The sequence below is a fragment of the Manis javanica genome, chromosome 9, assembly GCF_040802235.1.
Source record: "Manis javanica isolate MJ-LG chromosome 9, MJ_LKY, whole genome shotgun sequence".
Classification (NCBI taxonomy): domain Eukaryota; kingdom Metazoa; phylum Chordata; class Mammalia; order Pholidota; family Manidae; genus Manis; species Manis javanica.
The window spans coordinates 115282048-115307040 of NC_133164.1; positions in this window are offsets into that span (position 1 = coordinate 115282048).

The window sequence follows — 24993 nt, forward strand, 5'->3', positions numbered from 1 at the left end:
GCCAATAAGGTTTCAGCAGATATGCTATAAGCATAGGCTTTAATGTACCCAACATTTGACTCAACTATGAAGCTCTGGTAATTGATCAGGAGAACTTCCCTCGGGGGGGTGGGGGGGTGTGAGGGGGGTAGCTGCTACCCTGTCAACCCAAATCTCAGAAACAGGTGAGACAAACTTGTACCCATCCCGTGGCCTGGAGCCATCCCCGATGAACTAGAGACCCCCTACCTGGAGTAGGATCCTCCAGGTGACCCCGTTCTGACATGCAGGACACAGTTGATTGATGTATGTCACTGAGTTCTGGCTTATTATTCAGCCAATTTGTGTCAACAGCTGAATAAAAAGACTTGTAAGTAAAGTTTGAACTACCACAATTGAGCAACTAAGTTTAAAACATCTCTTTACAAGTCAAAGGAAGGAAGGAAAGAAGGCAGCCAGGGAGGGAGGGCCAGGAGAATAGGTAGGAAAAGGAGGGACACTATTTTTACGCCTATTAAATACAAGAAACGAGCAAAAAGCTGACTGAACCTTTCAAATACAATCCTATGGGAAATGCTAAATCCGGTTGGCTTTGAGAATTAAACTTACGCAAATCTTGGAAATTCAGCAGTTTTAAGATTTCGATGGTAAATTTATCTGAAAAAATTTAAGTAATCTTTTGTCATTTTTCAGGTCTTTTATTATCCTAAGCATTCAAGTGTGTTGCTATGATAGAAAAATTTGATGCCTCAGAGACAACTTTCCTTCAGTGCTTATAAAATTAACCCAAGGAAACTCTTTTTATATTTATGCTGTTATGTTATTACCTTGTTATGTGTATAGGCCCTGACTTTTATAACCTTAGCATGCTAATAACTGCTTCACCTGGAATCCATAAAAAATACATGAATTTTTTCTTTCCTATTAACTACTAGGCTTCCAGATTTTTCTGGTTTTCTGAATTATTAATAGCGGCAGCCTTTGCTAACGGTTGTTCTCATCCCCATCCCGCATTTATGAAGTGCACATCTGCTTCCATCGCTGTTAGATGTTGTGCAAAACGAGTTAAAGAGCTTTGACCCTGCTGTCTACAAAAAGTCAGCCTTGTAGACAGAGCTGTGAGTGATATAACTAAAATGAAAAGATTTTAAAGAAAGAAAAACGTGTGAAGAATACAATAATCATTATATGCGAAAGCAAGGAAATTGAATTTTATGTAGACAGGAGAAGGTGGGACCTTGGAGGAGACGTCATTAACCTAAAGAGGATGCTCAAAGATGTTCGGAGTAAAATATTCTGGAACTGCAAGACACTGAGTAGCTTGATCAAAATAACGGAGGGTGGATGAAGAAGTTGGCAGAGCAAAGCAGAGGGGGGAAATTTGAGGTCATGGTCATCAACTGTTATTTATTCAGTGCCTAATAGAGTGATAGACTTTGGATATTAGATTCTTAAATGATTGCCTTTGGAAGATGAAGTAGAAGTCTTTTCCCTTTCTGACTTTGCCAAAATGACAAGACGAACGCACCCATAGGCACAGACAGCCAGACAGACCAAGGGTTCTCCATTTTCACTATTCAGTACCTAGGATAATGGGAAAAAGAGCCACAGAAAACCTTTATCCCATTTCATAGTCACTCAGGCATCATCAAGGGAGAATGATTACATTCGTTTTGACTGAAAATGAAAATGTTGTGGAAAAATAGTTTACTATAGATTTAAGATGACATCAGAAAAAATGTTAAGATTGGTTTCTCCATGAAACTGGGGAAAATGAGGTTCCTGAAATAAGTGTGTTGCGTAAACTTGTCTTATTCCATCATGTTGGAGATATGAATAGGGTAAGGTGATTTCCAGGGTTTGTGTATTAAGCGCTGTTCTCTTTGTTGTGTGGGACAAGTATTATACAATGAGATTTTATTAAATTTGAGGTGAATTTCATCCTTGATTTTCCTAACCTTTTAAAATTTGACATAAAATCTCAGCTTCCTGGAGAGGAATAAAACAATATTTCATGCACTTACTAGAGACAGCATTAGAGGAAACTGAAGCTATCAAAGTGTCATGATACAATTGAGTGAAAATTTATTTTCCCAGGGAATTGTTCAATTACAAGTGAAATGAGATTGGAAATAATCTTTTCTTCTATAAACCTTATACCTCGAAGACTGTACATCTGTTTAATATGTTCTATTTATAAAATTCTGATCTGTACCTACCAAATTGAATTCAAAGCCATTTGTATATGGCATTAAGGACACCTTCCCAAAAAGCTGAATGATCACAGTAAACAAATTCTGCTCATTTGTTTTAATTAGCTTTCAAAATATATTGATTACTATTAGCATACTCTATGGCTGAAAGCACTTGAACATTTGAAATTTAGGTATTTTACATTTCAACTTGACTAACAAAAACATTTATTTTTCCCCTGGAATGAAAAAATATTTACAAACATATACCTATGCATATATAAATATCAATCCTCTGAGTTTTATGAATATAAGGATTAAAAATATTTTTGTAACTTAAATTTCTCTAATCATGAATCCTATTTTCCCAGTGATTGCTCCTTCAGTTAAAAAATAACAAAAGAAAACAAAACCCTGAAAAAGTTATGTGAAAATTTTAGTAACAAAAACTATGCAATGTCAATAGTATAGTCTTTCTGCTCAAAGCCTCTTAAGATGGGCAAACCAAAGCAGGGAAATCCCACACTATGCTTTTGCCCTCTCTGCTCTAATTTTCCAGCATCTTCTTTCTATCAGCAAAACTGGTCACATGCCCTTTGCTGTGCCCCAGAATTGCCCACCCTGGCTTTTCTCAAGCTGCTTCCTCGATGTACCTGGCATCAATCCAATCATTATTTTCATTTCTTTTTCTTAAAATTATATAAATTCTTTAGGTTAGCACAACCCAGCCTAGGAAGGAATGTTTTATAATCCCTTTCTCACCAACTGAATATAATTTTGCCTTTATTGGAAGGTCCAAACTTTCTATGTATCTTTTTACGTTTTTTTTTTTTTTACAATCTTCATATAATGGTTACATGTGTACTTGTAAAACAGGGTAGGCTATAAACTTTTAAATTTAGAATTTTGATTGATTATTCCTGTATTAATCACAAAGAAAATTGTAATTTGCTTTGGTTATCACTTAAGTAACTAGTACTGACTGACACAGATATTGGTATTGCTCATAAGCATATAGCTTCACTCTCTGAAATTATTACAGTATGTTGTTTCTAGTAAAACACTGCATGCAAACTACTTCCTGTTCCAACCCCATAACAACGTCATAGCATTATCATAACTATTTTATGTATCCCGAGCTTCCTATATGTACATTATTTTGGGAGAACGCATATTTTTCCTAAGAGGCAAAACATTAATTATAGCGAATGTACTAATAGACAAATTACTGGGATTACTAAACATTCTTAATGAGGCAGTTTGCTTACCCATGCCTAATTCTGGAACCCTAAATGTTCTTAGATTGTTCAGTTTTACTTTTGTACCGTTTTAAACCCTAGGCACTGTTATACAATGGAAAGTTCTCTTTGGGAGGACTCCAGGTTAGCAATTTTCTTCCATTTCACCACACAAGTGGCACAGATAATTTAAAAGGTAGACAGCCAGCTTTTGTGATACAGAGAATTAATGACAACACCTAAACGTTCTTTCATTTACTATTGTGATTTCAATGGACTGGGAAATAGAAGTGTATTAACGGAAACAGAGGTCAAAAAATGTTTTTACAATTGTTATCTATCAAGACAATAAAAATGGATTACCTAGCAATACATTCTCCTGGCCACTGCTTTAGACAAAGGAATTATTTATAAAATGTGAAATTTACATTTAACATAGATATATTTCTTTGTTGATTTGTCTGGGTAATGAGTTTTATTACTTTTTTGTGCCTGTCTATAAAGTTAAAAAATATTTTTGCATTCATATTTTCAGAGCTAATATCAAGTATGTAAATCCAAGCACACTATGAATTCATACTTTATATTCACAAACTGCAACATCTTCATCATAAGTCCTCTTAGGTGTCAGCCATGGGTGGTATCAACATTAGGTGCTTCTAAGTTTTCGAAACTAAGTTAGACATCTGTTTTGCCCTCTCGAAGCTAAATAGAACATTTTCAGCACCCAGTATTCAATTATAAATTGTGAAAAACTGAACTGAAAGGCTGAGGATTCATGAATTGTCCAGGTCCCACTGACTGGTATTGGGAATATAGACAGAATTCAGAGTCATTCTAAACAAGAGGCAACTGGGAACCACTGAAAAACATTAGGCAGCAACGTACGTATATTCCAGTCAACTATTTTTGATGCAGGTACCAGGTATCAAGGGGAAAATTACTGAATGGGGAAATTAACTTTGCCTCATTTCGGTCTTTGATTATCCAGCAGATTAGTTGTTTAGGGGCTTCACTGAGGGAGTAGACTGCAAAATAGGTATTGATGGGCAGGTTAAATGTTAACGTACTTCGTGAATATTCATGATTTGCTTCCTGAAGGAGCTCACATTTCATTCTTATCTGTATAAATCATGGGTAAAAGCTCTTATAACAAAAGCTTTAATTCCCAGATTATCAGGAAAGACTGCAACACTGGAGACAAGAAAACCGAATTGAGATCAAAACAAGTTAGGAGAGGAGAAAGTATTCAAGGAAAACATCAGGTACAGCTAAACACAGCAGGCTGACCTCTGGAACCTGCATCTGGGAAGGGAGGGAAACACTGAAATGAGACACAATTTAGAGAGGCTGTCTGGCTAACAAGGACTCCAGCAGCGGTCATGACTCTAGACCCTTCCTTTCCCAGAAACCCTGTTAGTAGGCTGCGTTCCTTCCTCTACTTTGACTTACTAGGTGGTACCCAGCAGCCCTGTCTGGTCGAACAGGCCAACAGTGCTTGGTGTAAGCACACAAACGGGAGACAAGCTGAAACAATCAGAATTTTCAAACTGGAATCTAGGTAGGAAAACGGAAAACTCCTTTTTTATGAGAGGCTCGAACTATGTGAGCCCAGTGCTGGCCAACACTGCCCAAACTATTGTATGGAAGCAGCCATATGTTTAAGAGGACATAAAGCCTGCACTCCTGAACATGCAAATTGCCTTAGTGTTGGTGTAGTTTCTCAGCTGTTTCCAGCCATGTTTTTATACATTACCTGATAGTTGCTCTTTCTATTTCTTACCTGAGTTTATTCCTTTTGTTTTGGCTATATAATCAAAATTGTTCTTTATCTGAGCAGTCCTAGGCAGCCAAAGCCCATATGCTCAACCATTTCTAGGAATGAGAAATATCTCCTTTGCTTACATTTGAGGTAATTCCAAGTCAAAAGAGCTTCCTTTGTTAAATGAAAAGTAAGTATATAAGCTTCGGGTATTTTAACACTCTGCAAATCTAAATAAGTAGTCTGAAAAAAAAAATTGGAAATCAGGTATCTTTATCTGCAAATCCAAGTTAGTACCCCGAGAAAAATAAGTAGAAACAAGAATTAATAAATTTCCAGAAGTTTCTTGTGAAAGAAACACAGTTTGTAAATCCAGTGAGCATGAATTACAATTCAGATGCACCTAATAAACATAAGATTAACTGCGCAAAATCGAGCACATGTTTGCTCAAAACTCTCCTTTGCTCCGCACTTTCATGATACTGAAACACTTCCAAAGACCTTCTGGTTTCTTGTCTCCATTCTAGAGAAACCCTAGATGAGTAAATTTTCTATTAGATGTCTTCATGTATTCACCATACAGTCCCATTTTCATTCTCTTAATAGGATTAACTGTTTCTACTGAACTTTCTATCTTCCCAACAATTTCATTCCTTTCACATTTTCTCTTGCCCAAAATGCTAATTTTTTTCTCCCCTCATTCCAGGAAGCCCTCCTTGCAGTACCTTCCTGGGCTAACCAAAGAGCAATTGATGATTTTGTTTAATACAAGCTTTCTAAACTGGAAACGTGAACATTTTCTTCATACTCCCCATGGATTTATCCTTTTGCAGTGCTAAACATGTATTGCTTTTTATTTTTCAATTTGTTTTCTTTTACTGGAAGTCTTAAGGTAAAACAGAAGTTGAGGTTATATAACACAAGAAATAATTACCTCATGGATGTTTCTCAAAAATATAGAAGGAAGATTTAGAGAATAGGGAGTAAGGAAAATTTTCATTCATTTTTGTAACTGTGTGTTTTTCTGTAAACTTGTGGAATAAAAAGTCGTTGATCTAAAAAAATAGCTATTTTTTGAAAGTACGAAGAAGAATTTGACAAGCATTCTTGTGTCAATGCAACAGCAATTATATATGGATTACAAAGAAGCAGCAATTAGAAGTGTTTAAGCTCTGAGTTTTCAGCTTTGATTTCCTCTTTAATGGAGACCACTGAAGTGATCGCAGGTGACAATATACATATTGACGTTCATTTCTAAGCACTAGAAAATCACACATGGAAGATGGAGGTCTCTCTTGTAGCTGTGAAGGAAATGGAAGTTAACATTCGTGTGTCACCAGAGTCAGGGAGGAAGCCGCCACATGAAACTGGGATTTGAGAGTAGAAAACTGGACCTCATCACCGTATGATACCAAAATAGAAATGTGTAAAATTTACCTTTTTTGGCTAATTTACATAATTAATCATAAGTTGATATATCGTAATTACATTCTACTTCAACCCTGAAACTCAGGAAAATATAATTTTCAAGGAGATTTTTGAAAACTGTTTCTCAAATTCAACTAAGTGCCTAACAGATAAAAGGAAATACACACATTTTTATTCTTTTTGAATGCAATAGTAATTTTAACTGTCAAAAATTTTTTGAGCCCTCTTTTGTGAATCATATCTATGTTGAGAGGGATGACAGTGAAGTTTACATACAAATTGGCAGGTTTGACTACACATCTTAGCCAAAATGATTTCTTTAAAATAATATAATTGTTTTTGTCAATGTCCCCACTATCAGTTACTTAATTCTATTTTAAGATTCTGTTTTTATAAACTCACTTCTCTACAGTACACAGGTTTTTGCAACAAAGAATGCGAAAGGTTACAGATGGGAAAAGAATAATCTGAAATTCCCTTATTAAGTAATTTTTCATGAACTTAATGAGGATGAATGCAAATAAATGCATATTTGAGGAACTTTAAAATCCTAGTTTTTATAATTATTTTTGAATTTTCTGTTAAGTATGATAATATTAGATTTCCTGAAAGAAAAGGCATTTTCCAAGATTCTGTTTGTGTAGCATGTCAGAACAGCACAACATCACTGTTACAGCAACGAACTCTAAAACTTCTTATTGTGGTTCTGAAGTAGAAATTGGGCCAAAAGTGAAGGCACAGCATAAGGAGAAAAAAGACAGCTGTGTTACTCCAGAGAGGTTAAGAAGTTATTAGAAAAAGGTATAAAGAACAGGAGTTGATGAGTGAGAAAAAGTGGACACAGTTGGCAATAACATCAGAGACTGAATTCTAAGCCAAAATATATTCAATGACATTTAGTTCAAATGTGCACCTTAAGGGCTACCTAGATAAATGTGTACCCGAAGTCAGATGGGAATGAGACATAATCTTTAATGTGTTGCCATGTGGACTTTTAATCCTGGAGGAGATACATCTTTTTTGTCAATGTAATACCAGCATGGATTTTTCAGATGCACATGACACTGAAATGTATACATTTTAAAGGTATTTATTATCTTTTCTATCTCTAACCCATTTGAACACTCTTCTAGTACAAAGCATCAAACAAAAATGAGAAAGGCAGGAAAGACGCAAGTAAGGATGCCAGTGAAGGAAAAGTAAGATTGCAAGTATATGAGAAAACTCAGGGTAAGGAAAGCTAGTGAAATCCTGTATAAAGCAAGCTCTGCTCTTCCACGTAATAGAATAATTAGGGAAAAAGAAACAGATTGCATTTCATTATATTATATGATTCCAGCAATTTCACAAATGTTTATTAGGCTCATATTGTAAGTCTAAATCTATGTCATGCATTAGACAGAGATTTAAAAAATATAGGTACCTTGCCTTTAAGAGAGACAAAATCTGTGTTAGGTCATACAGCTTCATTAATTCATGTCTCGGATTTCAATATAACTTTCATCCACCATTTTCCAATGTAATGAGTTGCCAGCACTTTTGCTGTGTTAATCATAGATTCCTTTATGATAATACTCTTCATGGCATCACTTTTATCTTTTCTAAATTAAAAACTTCCAATTAAATGTGTTTAATTTGGATGACAGATATGTCCATGGTGGTCAAAATAAACTAATCTGCCAATGGAGCTTATATCTGAACAATTGATACTGGGTGATAAGTTTGGAAAAGATAATAATTTTGTTCCACTTATAAAATATAAACGTGTAAAATAACACTGATAGTTTAGGTAAGGGAATAGACAAATTCATGGTGTGCAAGCAATACACTTTCACGCCAAGTTAATGCAATTTCTACAAGATTAAAATAGACCAGGAGTGAAAAGAGCAAATGAGCAATATGGTGACAACCTGTGTTTTCCAGTCTTCCCAGGATCAATGAATGTTTCTTTGACTTTCATCATAGCAATACAGAAATAGAACCACGGGATGTAGTTTCTCAGACTAATGCAATTGTAATTTGATCAACTGTGTGCTTTTAATTCTATCTGTTCCCTCATTCAGGTCAGACCACAGCTTTCAACAATAGGACTACTTATTTTTTACTTTGTAATTTTCCACTCATTTTAGGACCTCTGGGAACCCTGATACTAATTTATGGCAATATTTGCACAAATGGAGTAGGGTGAAATACAGTAAAACCCTAGAGGAAACAAAATGCCTTGGCAACATTGACCTTTCAGTGAGGAAAGTGAAATATACGTGTGTCAGGAAGATGAGGCAAGTCATTATGGGAAAAAAAAAAGTTCTATTTTTGCCTAAGAACTAGAAGTGCATTCAGGACAGCTCCAATTTTCTTTTTTAAAGTTTAAAGTATGGATTTGACTGGAAACTATTGTAAGCAGAATGTAGAAATGTTTGCTCCTCTGAGTGAAGAGAGAACTGTTCATAAATGTATATTTTGCATACATACAAAAGGGAAAATTCCAATGTTTAGTACTAGTTAATTAAACTTTCCAAAGAATACAAATGGCTAGACTCGTAAAGGTCATTGTATTAACTAATGGCCATTTTTCCAGATCTTCATTTTGCACGTTTCTCTGAAGCAGTAAATGTCATGAACCACCTCATTCTTCAACGCATGTTCCTCGGTTTCCACCGCACTTTGTTTTCCTTGTGCGATTGCGTCTTTGTCTCTCTCGCTCACTCTGGCTGATACATCTTCTTCAAACAGGGACTCTGTGAGTCTCTGTTTATTCAGTGTCATGCATTTAAGCACAGCGTCTTCTTCCTCCCCCGCCTTCCCCTTTTCAACATGTCTACATTGCCAACTGCTTTACAGGTCAGTATGTATAGTCCATGTGCCAGAAAACGAAACAAAAAAACACTAGCATATCTCTTTTTTCCCCTTGTCCTCATAATTACCCAGGTCCAGCAATTGCAGTTCTACCTAAACCCAACATGCTTGCAGTATTTTTCTCCATTGCCCCTCCTGTAATCCCTCAGCCTCCTTTCTCCCTACCGCAACCTGGGGGAGACTATTCTTCCTTATGCCAAGATGCCCACTTTGGTAAAAATCATCTCTCATTTTAGAATGTTCTGTGGATCACTTATACAAAGGTTTGCTCAACATGCTTTCTGCATCACATTACCAAAGCAATTTTAATTTTATTACACATCAAAGTAATTTAAAACAGGAATCTGTTATTACATTTCTTGATTGCAGTCACAGTTATTATTCTCAAACAAGTGATTCAAGATCCAGTGGCATAGCTATTGAAGGCTAGTATAGGGACCAAATAAATGAGAATTAATTTCTGAGTAATTTTTCCTCAATTTTTACGGCAACATAAATGTATTTAATATAGAACAGGAGTTCAAAGAGTCTTTAGAGTTAGAGTTAGTCTCTATCATGGCTCTGCCATTACTAACTTCTAAAACAGACGAAAGCCATAAAACGACTGGTTTAAAGCCTAACACAAGGAGATCATTTAATAAATGGTAGGTGTTATTGTCATACTGTCTATATATTTGTACATAGACAGTATAAATAATCTGTCTATTATTATTTAGACACACACACAATAAAAAATTTTTTGTTTATTATGTTTTGACATCTTAAAAAAATGTTTTTCTGGTTTGAGAGGGACTGCCTCCTTCTCCTGGGATTGGCCAATACTTGGAGTTTCCCAAAGGACCCGGAGGGAGCATATCTTTGATATGCAAACTAACCAGTCCAGAGCCATATCTCTGCCTCCTTTGGTCTCTACATTCTGGGAGACAATATTTACCTGCCTTTAACAAATCTGAGCCAGATGCCCGGCAATTAGCAGCACCCCTATAGCTTACAGCTCGCCAAAATTATCTGAACTAGCTAATCCTAAACTGTTTGCTGCCCTGACTTTCCTGAACAAACCTTAATAAAGGCTCTCCCTTCTCCTGACTTCTGCTCCTGAACACCCTGGGGTCTTTCCTAGGTGGCCAGCAGGCGCCAGGCTTCCTGTCTCCAGGATCTGTGACTGTAATAAACTCTGCTCTCCTGTGACTCTGCTCCGTCTCCTCATGTGGCAATATGTGCCTGACCATCCCATAAAAGGACACAGAACCCATACCGTTCTAGTTCAGCCAAGAGCCGCCATAAGCTCAGTATGATCATATGTCTTGCAAGTTTCCTAGTTTCTCTCACTCCCTGTCTGCTTATTAAATGGAGTTGCTTGTAAATGCCAGTTTGTTGAAAGTTGGTAAGTGAGAGAGAAGCCATATTGTTTGCAAAGGTTAGCTTTTTACTTCTTTGCAGATTTATGCCCTGTGGCTTCTATGCCCAGCACTTGTCTCGAGGTATCTTTACCACCTGGAGGAATTATGATACTCGGTAAATTCGATATGAGGCACGAATTCTATTTAAGGTTTGTAATTAGGAAGGAAGAAGAAAAGCTATAGATGTAGCATATGAAGGAAACATGGGAGGATTGATTATTTCTTTGACGTATCTTCTTGTATAGTACCTTAAGTATGTATAGGTTTTAAACTACTAACTAATTTGCACACACATATTAACATAATAGGAATACGGTGACATAAACAAAGCAAATCTATAATTACCAGCCATCTCCAGTGAAGCCAAGAAAACCATTTAGGCACCCTAGGCATTTGTGAAAATTTATCTATGATATGATGGATATTTTCGAACTGTACTTGAACCATCAGACAAATTAAAGCAGCCCATTTCTGGGACAGAGGTTTATTTTTGAGGCAAAATGTTTTTGATTCCTTAGAATATCTTCTAAATAACAGATTACTGAATGTCTCAGAATACTGTACGAAACCCGTACCTCAATGCAACAGAAAAGGATTCTGAATCACAATGAAGGAAGATATGCTGTCAAAGAAAATCACCCACAAAATACACACAAATAGTTGTTAAAACTACTCACAGCATCAGCATGATTTTCAAGAAACATGTATTTCATGTGTTGACATATCATGGATATGTCATTCTCCTGTTACTCTGTTTCTTGTCTATGCCATTCTAATATTTTCCATAGTTACATAGTCTGCATGTATGTCATTTCTGGCTTTAAGAGAAACAAGCAAACAAAATCTAAAATACACATGATTTTTTTTTCAAGAATCCTGTAAACAGAGCTCAGTAAATAGTGATATGAATCAGATTCTGATTATTAAAATGTTACAAGGTTGGTAAGCCCCCAAACTGTTTTTATCACAGGCCCATTAAGTAAAAAATATTCATGGAGCTTTTCTAGATGTTTGTATATGTCAACTAATTGGGCATACTTTTAAAACTAGAAGTATGTTACTTGATAAGCAAAATAAAATTTACTGATTTATACATATTACCATCAAATTTCTGTTGTTTGAAATGTTTCCATGTCAATTTTATGTCCAAATTTTGTAGAGATTACCTCTATGTTTGTTATCTTGAGTTAATCATGGAATGACATCTTTAAAATAGCCAATTTTATATTAAATGAAATGAAAAGACTTTTAGTTTTTGACAGAACATTATACATTAGTTAACTTAATTCTTAATTTGTTTAGTCTTATATGAATAAATAAATAAATTTTGAAAGGATACCTTGCCAATATTGTATCTTTAATTCAAACTAGCAGGCAAACACAGGTCATCATGGATATATAAAACAAATTTACTAAACTGGAATTTTCTGTAAGAATGAGAAAGAATCATGCACTGTCACTGTTGAATCTTTGCTCTAGTCTATAATACACTCCACCCTGCCACCTCCATCCAGCCAAGGACTTAGGACTATTTATTTATCAAAATATTTGATAATCTTCATAAGAAACCAGCATAGCACCAACATGATAAAAAATAATCTGTGTTGTGCTGAGACTGCTCAGCAAAACATCTGAACTAATTATAGCAAAATAATTTTGGATGATTTTCAACCTAAAACATGAATCTATTACTTCTGAGGATGCAATAGAGCCTTATAATAAAGTAAGGATGCTTCTAAGGAAACAGCTTTCATTGGTTATGACCAGGCACAAGGCATTTCTTAGGTAATAAGTATACCTTGCTTGCCAAATAATAAATAGAAAAACAAGAGTACACAATGGCAGTATCTAGAGACTTAACTCAGGCTTCCTCTGGTACCCGTGGGGCACTTAGCTTCCATCTGCCAGTGTTTCTTCCCCTTGACTTTTAGTTCTTGTAAAACACAAAGCAGACACACCAGTCAACAAAAACAATTTATGTCACCCTTACTGAAAATCACAGTTTGGCTGGGTTTATATAGAAATCGAAGGTTACCGAATACAGAATATTTGTGTGAAACGTGGCAGTGTATATATCATGTGAAATATTTGTGTGAAGAGTAGTTTTATGTGAAAAATAGCAGTACAAGACATACAGATATGTGTTCATGCTACACACGTGATATGTGAGACATGAGTCCTGTGGTGCATACACATAGCATAATCTCTCCAATGTATTACGTATAGCAAATGTTTGTTGAGTTAGGGTCACAAGCTAAGATTTGGCCATGTTGAAGGTTAACCCTAACTTTTTTTTTTTTTTGAGACTCTGCAGTGGTTTAAAATGGTCTGGACAATCATAGGTGGTGTCATTTATTTAAGGGGAAACATGTTTTATCTTTTACAAAGATATCTGCTGAGATACAGCTGGGAATAATTTAATTTCCAGTGATATGAGGAAGTGCAGTGGCTTTTTCCCACTGCTTTTCTCATCTTGATTAGATCTTTTTGTGTGCAGCTTGTCTGAGACTACACCAATCTGTCATTGACTATCTGGCTCCTGCAAACAACTTCATGGAAAGCTAAAACTTGTGTTAGATCGTTTGTATTGTGAGTTCTGTCTGAGAAGCCTGCTATTGTTCCACTTAGCTTTTCTCCTTGCTTTTTTCAAAGGAAAGGTTAAATAGTTAAGGGTATGTGGTAGGTTTCTTGGTCAGCATATAGACATTATAAAAATAAAACAAAAATAAATCAGCTTTAATTTTTGATATATAACAAGTCCCATACATTTTCATAGTCAGTCTTTTAAAATATTTTATTTATATGTATTCATATGTTTTTATACTAGTTCTCACACCAAGGATTTAAGTTTCTCAAATGTACAGATTGTCCTCTATGTTTTATCCTTACTATTTCTTGCACCTGTTAGAGTGTGGGAGGTGTGTTACAATCGGAAGAACAGTGTTACTTCCTGAAAGGTGAAGGTCAACTGGAAGTGATTTTGTGTCAAGATAGAATCTTGCATGAAATCTCAAAATAGAAAAAAGAAGGTAATGTGTTGAAGATTTACCTATTTACCTATCTTTTCAATTCTACATGCTCACTTTACAAATTTAAAAAAAACAGGTTCTGCCTTTGGTTTTTAATGCATAAGCAAAAATATTGAAATCTTGGTTACAGCATTTGTCACTGCTTCATTGCTATCTCATTCTAGAGACAAAAATAGTCTCTGAAAATTAGTTTAGACCCTCTTGGATAGAGATGCCAGGATGGGAATAGATGTACAAGAAATGTTTGGGAGAAAATGTCTATGAAGGATGAGGACAGAGACATCCAGAGTAGACCCATGTTGTACGTCTGACCTCAGGCAAGGTGAGGGTGAAACGGCAGATTGGGTAAGAAAATGCTAAACAAGGTGTAGATCTGAGAAAGTTCCAGCCAGGCTGACCCCTGACCCAGAATCCTCAGGTGAAAGTTTGCTTAGAGAGGATTCTCACAAGAAGCGGGAAGCATGGCCCATTACTAACTTCCCTTCCGTGCTCAGTCACGGCCTGGAAGTGGCTCAGTGGACGTGGGGTTTTGGAGTAAAACCCGGGACGCACGCGAAGTGTGGCAGCTGGAGCCTGTCAACGAGGCTACACGGCAGACTTTCCTGAGGGGCAGATCTGTGTGGTGTCCCCATGACTGCCTCACTCCCAGAAATTCTCCTTCTGCCTTTTAATTCTTCACATCCCCATCACTGCATTTCACAGTATTGTGAAATACCCTCTTCTTATGTAAGCAACTCCTAAAATGTCACATGACAGAGCGATGTATCCATCTTTTATGTACCAGGTGATTTATACATACACCTCAATGATTTGATCTAGCATTTCTGTAAAACACACACATTGCTCTCCAGTCACAGGAAATGGGAGGGCAGATGTACATCTTAATGCTGATAACCTTAGCTTCATGTTACACTGTAGGAAGTCACCTCAAGAGACTATAGCGTATCAACAAGGCAAAAGCAAATGTATTATTTTTTCTCAGGGAATCTTCAATATCCTTATGGATAACACTAAAGAAATCCACTTAACAGTTTCTTTACCTAAGTTTATCAGTATGTATTTTAGGCTTTATATCCTTGTAGAACTACTGACTTGCAGAGTTCATAGCTAAATCATTTTTATAAATCTGGCCAAGGTTATTTTAACCACAGTGGGGGCAGATTACTAACTCTTGTTCTCAAAATTTTTCATGCCAAGGTTATAGTATAGGACTTTGGACCTTCCACCAAACCACTTCTGAGCAGTAAATATGCTTAAGACATTTTTAAGGGAAGTTTTAGACCTGCTTCCAGAAAAGTCATCACAAGCAGAGAAGAGGTGACCCTGTATCCAAGAATGAATTTTACTTTTCTTAACCAAGTATGAACTTTGAAATCTGTATATTTAGCTCCCAAAGCACATAGCTTTTTTAAAACCACATTTCCATCTAGAACTCAAATAACTGAATTCTTGGTAAATATGAGAGAACTCTATTTAAAACTGTTTGCTAACCGGCTTCTGTTACATGACTCATATCTAATGGGGATAATCTAAATATTTAATCAGTCACTCTTTAACTCAAGTAAACTCCATTCTCACATATTTATCATTTGTGAACTACTATGATAAACTCAAATCTCAGTGGTTTAATATATAAACATTTCCTATCACGGTCCTTTAAAGGTTGGGGATATCTTTTCCACCCAAAGTCACTTGATGACTGAGTTGTTTTCCACATACACTGAGGGATCCACAGGTCTCCACAAGATCTGGGAAATGTCGTGCAATGGAGTAGCAGTGCCTTAGTCCATTCCATTTGCTGCAACAAACATCACAGTGACTGGCTCATGAACAACAGAAAGTTACTGCGCACAGTTCTGGAGAGTGGAAGGCCAAGATCAAAGTATCAGCATGGTCGAGGTCTGATGAGGGCCCTACTTCTTGCTCACACCCAGCATGTTCTCCTGTGTCCTCACAGGCTGAGGACAGGGCTAAGCAGGAGCTTTTATAAAAGGGCCTTAATCCCATCCAGGAGGGCAGAGTCCTCCCCAAAATATATCCTAAAGACCCACCTCCTAAGGCCATCACACTGGGGTTAAGAATACAGCGTATGAATTTGTGGTGGAGGGACATTTTGTTATGCAGAAAGACAGCTATGAGGGGATGAAAAGAGGGTGGGATACACCAAGAACTCAGCGAGTGAATCAGATGAGACCAGAGAGCCAGAGATAACTCAGAAAATTAATCAAATGAAGCCACAGGGACTGAGAGTGACTTGAAGGGCACAGGCACTTCCCAGATGACAAAAATTCCCCAGATAAAAACATCAGAGCGCAGCCCATGTCTTCAATCCTCCAATCCGATCAAGCCCCCAAGGCCACAGAATGTCAATCAAGGACTTCTCTGCTTTGCCAAAAACCCCATAAAAAGATGCCTCACAATAAGCAGCCTGCCTTTTGTCTCCTTTGACTTTGGCCCTTTCTTCCCTTGGAGTTTAATCCAATAAACCTGCCTTTATCTACCTTGACTCTAGCCCACTCCTCCTTTGGGGTGCATTCAAATAAAACTTCCATTCTGCTTCACGACTGTGTCTCTGCCCTTCGATTCTTTGTTGCTGCAGGAACAAGACCAGGATAATAACCTCAGCTTCCCACAACTTCAGACCAAAGCGGTCAGGAAGAAGCGAACATCAGTGAAGCAGCGGTGGGCCCCACCACATTTTGTGGCAAATGAGTCCAACAAAGTCTTTTCTGTTACTTTCGTTTTCATCAAAAACATTTTCACAGAACTACAACTTCTCCTTCCTGCTTGACTCTCTGCGGTTACATTAAGAGTACACAGTACAGGTGTGTATTTCTTATCCTTCCTATGTCTGTGATTGAAGATATTGGCAAGTTTCCCAACCTATGATTTTCATATCAAATAGTGATTGTATGTTTCATTATGTCACACTTTGAATGGCTTTTGTTTTAAACAGGAGCCCATTATATATAAATAAGTGCTAATGGTAGCTTAGTTTGGGGAAATTTTTATTTTTGGTTTTTGGTAAAATACACTATATACCTGAGTTCCACTCTATGATCCTATACAATAGAATTACCATTGAAGAAATTACATTAAACAGAGGAGATGTTAAACTTACCTAGATCCTGAAGACAAGAATTATATTTTAATTCCAAGGTATTGTCATTGCCTACAACCAATTAGAGACAGCTAAAGAGAAAGGAAATTCATAAGTACAGTTTTGTTAAGGGAAGGGGATCTGGCTAGATTTTTCAAAGGAAGACATGGTGTCCAAAGTGAGACCCAAAGTCTTTACCACGAATTATACTCTTAATTCTATCAGTAAGTGCAGGAGGGCACTGAGCAAAATGGGGTACTTGCTTCTCGCATCCACGATCATGCCTAGTGAGCAAGGTAGCCTTAAAATCCTTCTCAGCTTGAGTAAACTTTAGACAGGCTTCTTTCTGACCGTAGATCCTTGACCTCCGTTTTCTTAAGGCACTAACTTAAGAAAATTATAATTGTACATTCTTTTTGTGCCTCTTTGAGATGCAAATATTTTTCCTGTTTTACAACCCAGGACTATCTGAAGTTCCCAGGGCCCACCTCTCTCCCCCAGTCTCTGCAGGAAGGCAGGAGCTAAACTTGAGGGGCTCATTGATGGCCTATGACCCCCCTCACCTCCACCCTATTTCTTAAAAACTCTCAGCCATTTGTTTCAGCAGAAGTGAGCTCAGACTGAATTCTGCCTGGGAAACTCTCTCTACCTTATTACAATTGCTTTGAATAAAGTCTTTCTCACCTGTTCAATGTTTGCATTGGTTATCTGACCATAATATTTTCCAATAGATGTATTAAATAACATGGTTAGTCAGTGACACTTTTAAGTTAAAGTTTAATTTCACACACAGAAGGAATTGATATTATTCATAGGAAACATACTTGTCTTATAAATATATATGCACATGATGCTTCATTGCTCTCTCTTAACCTGATCCTTCTACTTACTTACTTTCTCAGATTTAAAAGACATGCATTAGTTTCAGAGCCATTACATTTAAACTGGAAGTTTAATTAAATTTAGTCTTCACTGAATTCTGCATCATTTTTTTTTCTCTTGATAGTCCCTCTGCTTTTCCTCTCAAGGTGATGATTAAAGTTATGAACAACAGGAGACGTGAGTTAGAGGTAACCATTAAGGTTTACTCTTAATGGTTCAAAATGAAGCTGTCCAAAAAGAGCGAGGACTTAAAAAGGCAAATTTTAGGGAAGGACTTAAAGAAAGGAGAGAGTACAGTTCACAGCATGGGACTAACAAAGACATGTTGTTATTTTCAGCATGACACCATAATGCTTCACTGTAGTTCTAGAGACTACATTTGACAACATATATACTTTATAGAAAGAGACTGGTTCAAATTTGTAAAACAGAATTTTAAAACATTGAAAAATGAGGGTAAATACAGCAAGTAAGCAATAAGTTCATTTAGCTGATGAGAAGTGGAAAAAGCCCTGGATGAATGTTTACTGTTTTATAGCTAGCTTGGCCATTTGTAAGTCCCATTTTCCATGTATATCGCACTAGCAGAGAATGCTTTTTCCAAAGCTATGGCAGGCTGGCAGCCCAGGCCCACATATTCTAAAGACAGAAAATGAAACAAGCTCAGGAATTCTCCAAAATGAGCCAATTACTGTTCCAGAAACTTTTGGGTGCTCCCCAAAGAATTTCCCTGGCAGGAGCCTTTGTTAGTATTTTTATTGAATAGATAACAGTTGTGACAACTACACATTGACAAGCAAGCCGAGAACACATTGTAGGCCTGAGTTTTTCTGGGGCTATCAATTCACGGGTATGCACATTACTTTGTACAGAGAGTTTGTGAATGGAAGCCTGAGCTTTGTGTACATGCAAATTATCCAGTTCCCAGGTGCCAGTATTAACTGAGCTTGGACACTTAATTGCTTACAGTGTTAGAAACTTCAGACTGGGAACTCCGTGGAGTGAAACATCATGTCCCTATAGCAAAGGGTAGCAATCATGACACCTGAGCCTTCTTTTTGCTCTTATCTAAGGACTGGCAGTTTTTTACTGACAAAAGATAGTTTTAAATTATTAACTTGGGCCTTATGGTATGTGAAGTCCAGATTGAAGAAGCCATCATGTTATAACCATAAACTCAGGATTTGAGTTTTTGTATTCAAACGTGTTTTAGTAGTCAAAGGGCAATGGGCTTCTTTTTTAAAATGGTTGTTGGTGGTGGGATGATTAAACTGAATCAGAATGCTAGATATTGAAAATGAAATTTAGCTGTTATATTTAGTGAGTTGTTACATTAAACTAGTTTATTACTGGGAAACTAAATCCAGACAACAGTTAACAGAGGACCATGATTTTCAATTTGATAATCCCCTTTAACTATTCAGATACTACTTTCTAACTTGATAATAAAGCCACATATTATTTTTTTTAAGCTAGAATAAACAGTGTAGGAAGACTGGAATGGCTATGTTACACTTATTTATCTTCTTATTGAACGTTAGTTTGCATTTAATGAGAAAAGCAAAGGAATTTATCAAAGTAGAATTGTCCCTGCTCTTTCAATATAACATATCTTGTGATATGTTAACAATAGATAGAATTGTTGTTATACGGCTTCCCTCAGTCTCAGAGAGGGAGCTATTGTGTTGCACTCCAGCTAAGTTTATCCATAAATGTAGAAACTTCATTCATTACCACCCAGCTGTGCTTGCTTAGCCAAGTGATAATAGTGGGTTACACCGAAATGCAAAAACAGTTACAATATGGATTATCTAGGAAAACAGTAAATTAGTAAATTACACATTGGAATCCAATTTGAAGTTTGAGCCCCAATTAAAATGGATAGGAAGTAGCAGAGTGCATGAATCATGCTGGGGTAAAGGAGTCTAAACTATTTCGAGTCCTTGCAATATAGCAGAGTTCTAACAAAATGTAAAAAAACAGAATATTGACAATAATGGATCCTTGGACACAATTCGTAATAACTGCAAAAATGCCCAGAGTAGTCAGGAATATTTTTCATTGATTACTTCCACATTACTGCAATTGGGCTCCAAGTCATCTGATTGCCAATGAATCTTCAGGAAAGCACTAAGGCAAGTACTCTTTTAATGCATCCATAGAAAAACTTTGGTGGCTCTGTAAGGATTAATGGTATTAAAACACAGTTTAATTTTACTTTCATTATCTCAGGTTACTAATTGTTCTGCACAGACTGCCAGGAAATTTCTCTTTGAGTTAAGAAATGCAGAAAATTTAGGATATGTTTTTTTCTTGAAAAACTAGGTGGGAGTAAGTAGCATTAAACGATTTATATGTCCTTGCTTTTGTATTGCCCATGGCAGCAAATAGTAAGGTACCTTCCTCATTACATCTCTGTGAACAACTATTATAGTTCTATAATCCTCTTTCCAGAATAACCTGTACATTGTGTCTCCTAGTTTATTTTTCTGGCAAAACATCTTCCCAATGTGCTGTGATAGGCTAACATGAAAGCTTATTCTCAAACTTGGGAGACATGATGTGAACATTTCCTAGGAAAAAGTTTCACAATGACCTCACCTTTGTGGGTTTGTTTTGAGTCTTTGGGGTTGCTTTTATTTTCATGCTGCATTTGATATGAAATGACATTTGCCTTGAGCTTTCCACTGCTAGTGCTGGTACCACTGGGGTTGTGGCCAGACTGAGTGGGACATGGCCTTTTAGGCCAAAATTTCCTTACAGTAAGTTCAGTCTCAAACAAAGGAAATCAAAATACTGATATGACTCACAAGTGCCATAAATAAGCAGGTTTGGAGGCATCTTATCCTCATATAATCCTTCTGTTTGAATGTTTTTCACACTAAAAAATAGATCTGTGATTCATCTTGAATGATTTATCTAAAATAGAGAATATTCATTCATTCAAGTTTTGAGCACCTATTAGTGTATGTACTGTATAAGCTGGCTGTAGACAAAGTTACAAACACTCTCCATGAAGAGTCTAAATTTAGGTGTTAAATAAACCTGATCAGAAAACAAATTATACATACCCTAACACTGTTTCAAGCACTGTGCTGATTGATAGCATTAGAGAGATTAAGAAAGTTTCTGTAATGAAGGTAGAATTCAAACATAATCTAAATTGACTCTAAGTATTTTCATAATGGTGATAGAATTTAAAGCATTCCACATAAACAAATAACAGTAGCAAAGCCAGAATCATGAAGGTTCAGAGATATTTATCAACTTTGGGAAAGTCTTAATTTAGAGTAAATACCTTTAAATCATTCGTACAAACATAACATATACACAAATTAAATAGTCCAAATACGTCACAGATGGTATTGACGGTTTCCAGTTTTCTATGTTAAAGGCAGCCACCTATATCAAAATCACCCCATTCCTCATCTACAACCATATAGAATGAAAAAGAGAACAAATAGAAAGCACCTAAAATCAATGTCTTGGGCAGACCTAGAATAGGGAAAAAATTATACAATCCAGTGGGCAAAGATGTAAGTCAGACCAGAAGAACTGACCCTGGAGTGCCCACCACGGCTGGACTCTGGATGGAATTCAGAGTGAAGAAGGCAAGGGGATCCTAGTCGTAGATGAACCCCGATAATGAGAGAGCACTCCCAAATATAGGGCTAGTTAGAACTAGATAGATGACTGGCCAATCAGATCAAGCACATAAAAAGAGTAGAATCTTGACATATGTAGAGCATAAGCAGTGGCAGTATTGCAAAGGCTCCTCTTCTGGGGAAGGCACAGGAAGGACCTTGGAAGGCAGGGTCTCTCAAAAGCAGTAATGGGGACCAAACAAAAGAAACAGTGGCCAACAATAAGGCTCTACTTAACAATATAAAATCTAAGAATACATAATAGAATATAGAATTCATGCATTTTATACATTTATATATTTCATCAATATGAATAGTATTTTTTTTAAAAAAACAGGCTACACATACTTGCACGTACATTCACGTACACATGCCTCCAAGGGAACCTATGGTAAAGAAGCGGCTCTACACGGTAACAGCAGAGCAAGGAACCACTGAATCAGAAAAGAAAAGAAACCTGAACTCCTACAGGGATGATAAAAGGCATTGAAGGTATAAATGAGAAAAATCAAGGAAATAAAATTGACATCAAGAAAGAGATTTGAAAGGATCAGGGACAAAGAGAGCCTGGCCCTCCTGCACACTCTGTTCCACACACTGCTTCCTGGATGCGAATGAGAAAGGCTGCAGCTAGAACCACAGACCAGAGGAAGCTGCCCTCAGAATGGTGAGTGTGCAGGGAAGGCATCTGCCTCGACAGGAACTGCCCACCCTTCCTGTGCAGACGATTCTCTCAAAAGCCTTAAGATTACAGTGAGGAGCAGGTGTGTTGCTGGGCAAAGGATCTGAAGGAAAAACCAAACAAGGAGGAACAGGACCCTCTTAAGTTTAGGATCCCAGATACATTTTATAAGAGATATCCTGTTTCAGACAGAAGGGTGGAAAACTCCATTGCACAAGACATGCACTGAAATGTCCTCCATGTCTTTTCATGGCTTCTAGCTCATTTCTTTTTCGTTTTGAATGATATCCTACTAACTGGAAGTACCATAGTTAATCAATCATTTCACCTGCTCAAAGACAGCTGGTTCTTACCAAATCTTGGCATTTATGAATAAAACTGTTAGAAACATCCATGGGCAGGCTTTTTGAGGACATACATTTTTAACTTACATGAGTAAGTATCAATGAGCATGAATGGTGAATTATACCATAAGGGTGTGTTTAGTTTTGTAAGAATGTGCTAAGCTGATTCCAAAAGTGTCTGTACCATTTCGCATGCCGACCAGAAATGAATGAGAGTTCCAATTGCTCCACATCATTCCCATCATTTGGTGTTGACAGTTTTGTGGATTTTGGCCCTCCTGAGAGTTATATAGTACTATCTCGTCATCGTTTTAATTTTCAATTCCCTAATGGTATATGATATTGAACATCTTTTCATATGCTTATTTACCATCTGTATATCTTCTTTGGTGAGGTGTCTATTTAGGGATTTTTAAACATTTTTAATCAATTTATTTGTTTCCTTATTGTTGAGTTTTAAGGGCTCTTTGTATATTTTGGATAATGGGTTTTTTAAATGTATTTATCAGAAATGTCTTTTGCAAAGATTTTCTCCTAAGCTGTGGCTTGTCTTCACATTCTCTTTACATTGTCTTTTGAAGAACATAAGTTTTAAATTTTAATGATGTCCAGATTTTCAATTATTTCCTTCATAGATTATTATTTATCCATAAAATACTGAGTAAGAAAATCCTCTAATTACTTCAATGGATGCTGAAATAGCATCTGACAAAATTCAAAATCTATTTATATTAAAACTCTAAGAAACAAGCAGTTAAAATCTACATAAAGTCTGCAGTTGGTATAATACTTTATTTTTTCTGCATTGTTCCTAAACTCAGAAACACATTAAGAATGATTGCTTTTAGCATTCCTATTCAACATTTTCCCAGAGACCCTAGCCAAGGAAATAAGGCAAAAAAAAAAAAAAGGGGGCGAGGGGGGAAGAGATATACAGATTGAAAAGGAAAAAATGTAACTCTTCATATTTGAAGATAATATGATCCTCTATATAGAAAATATCAAAGAGACTACGAAAACGCTTCTATATCTAATAAATGAATTTGACAATGTTGCAGGACAGAAGCCAATAAAAAATATCAATTGTATTTCTTCATAGTAACAATGAACAACTAGATGTTGAATTTTAAAAATATCATTTACAATAGCACCAAAAATATGAAACACCTAGGTATAAATTGAACAAAAGATTTGTAAAAATTATATTCTGAACACTACAAAGCATTGATGAGGGAAATCAGAAAGGACATAAATATAAGGAGAGATAACTTTGTGCTTGGATTAGATAGTCAATCTTGATAAATGCACATTTTCTCCAAACTGATTTATAAATTCAACAAAATTCCAATCAACTTGCCATTTTTTAAGGTACTGAAAAGCAGTTTCTGTAAGTTATATCGGAAATCAAGAAAATGAGGATAAGCAACAAGATTTTGGAAAAGAAGAACAAAGTTGGAAGTTTCATACTACCAGAATTTAAGATTTATTGTAAATCTATAGTATTAAAACACTCTACCAATTCATATGCTAATCACGTCTTCACAGACACACCCAGAAATAATGTTTTACCAGCTCTGTGGGCATCCCTTAACCCAGTTGACACATAAAATTAAATTATCACAAATACTATACAGACAAAAATATAATCACTATAGGTTACCCAGAAAGGGAATGTGGGGAAGAGGTTTCCAAGCAGGTGGGCTAGTGCATGCAAAGTTCCTGTTGAAAGAAGGAGCATTGCTTGTGCTGGGGACTTGTTTTAATAAGAGATCAAGGTAAAAAGTGGCAGGAAAAAAATAAAAAGAATACACATTCAGAGTCTCCTAGATATCACTAATAATTTGGTTTATACCTTAGGAACAATGAGAATGCATTCAATATGTTTAGTTTTAATAGGAGAGGTAAATTCAAATGTGTATTTTAAAAGATTACTCTTACAGTATGGAAGGTAAAAATGTGGTAGGCTTTCTCATTTGGTGGCTACTGCATGTTGCTGTTTGCTGTAGGATGCAGGATACCGGAAGAAGCTGTTCAATTGCATTGCCATACAAATTCAGCTTCTCACCTTTTTATGCTTTTCACAGACTTGGCAATGCTTTCTTGATTTGCCTTTTTGTGTTCCTCCCAGAATGAGATTCCTATTTGTCTTGGACCATACTTGCTAAACGTTTCTCCTGCTTTGGCTTGGCATCAGACGCATTACCTGAGAGCTATGCTTCTTGTGGGTTGTAATCACTCTCATCTCACATGCCCCATGCAAGAGGGGCCTGGGCAAAAGCTGGGGAAAGCAGTGACAGAAATTGGAAGGCCTTTCCCTGACTAATTTTAAATCATGCTTTAGTGGTCTGAGAGCTGCTTATGGGATAAATTAAGGTCAAGAGGAGACTAGGGCAACTAATCAAACCATTTAATAATACTAAATTTTAATGGAAAAGATTGTAAGAGTAAACAGTTTGA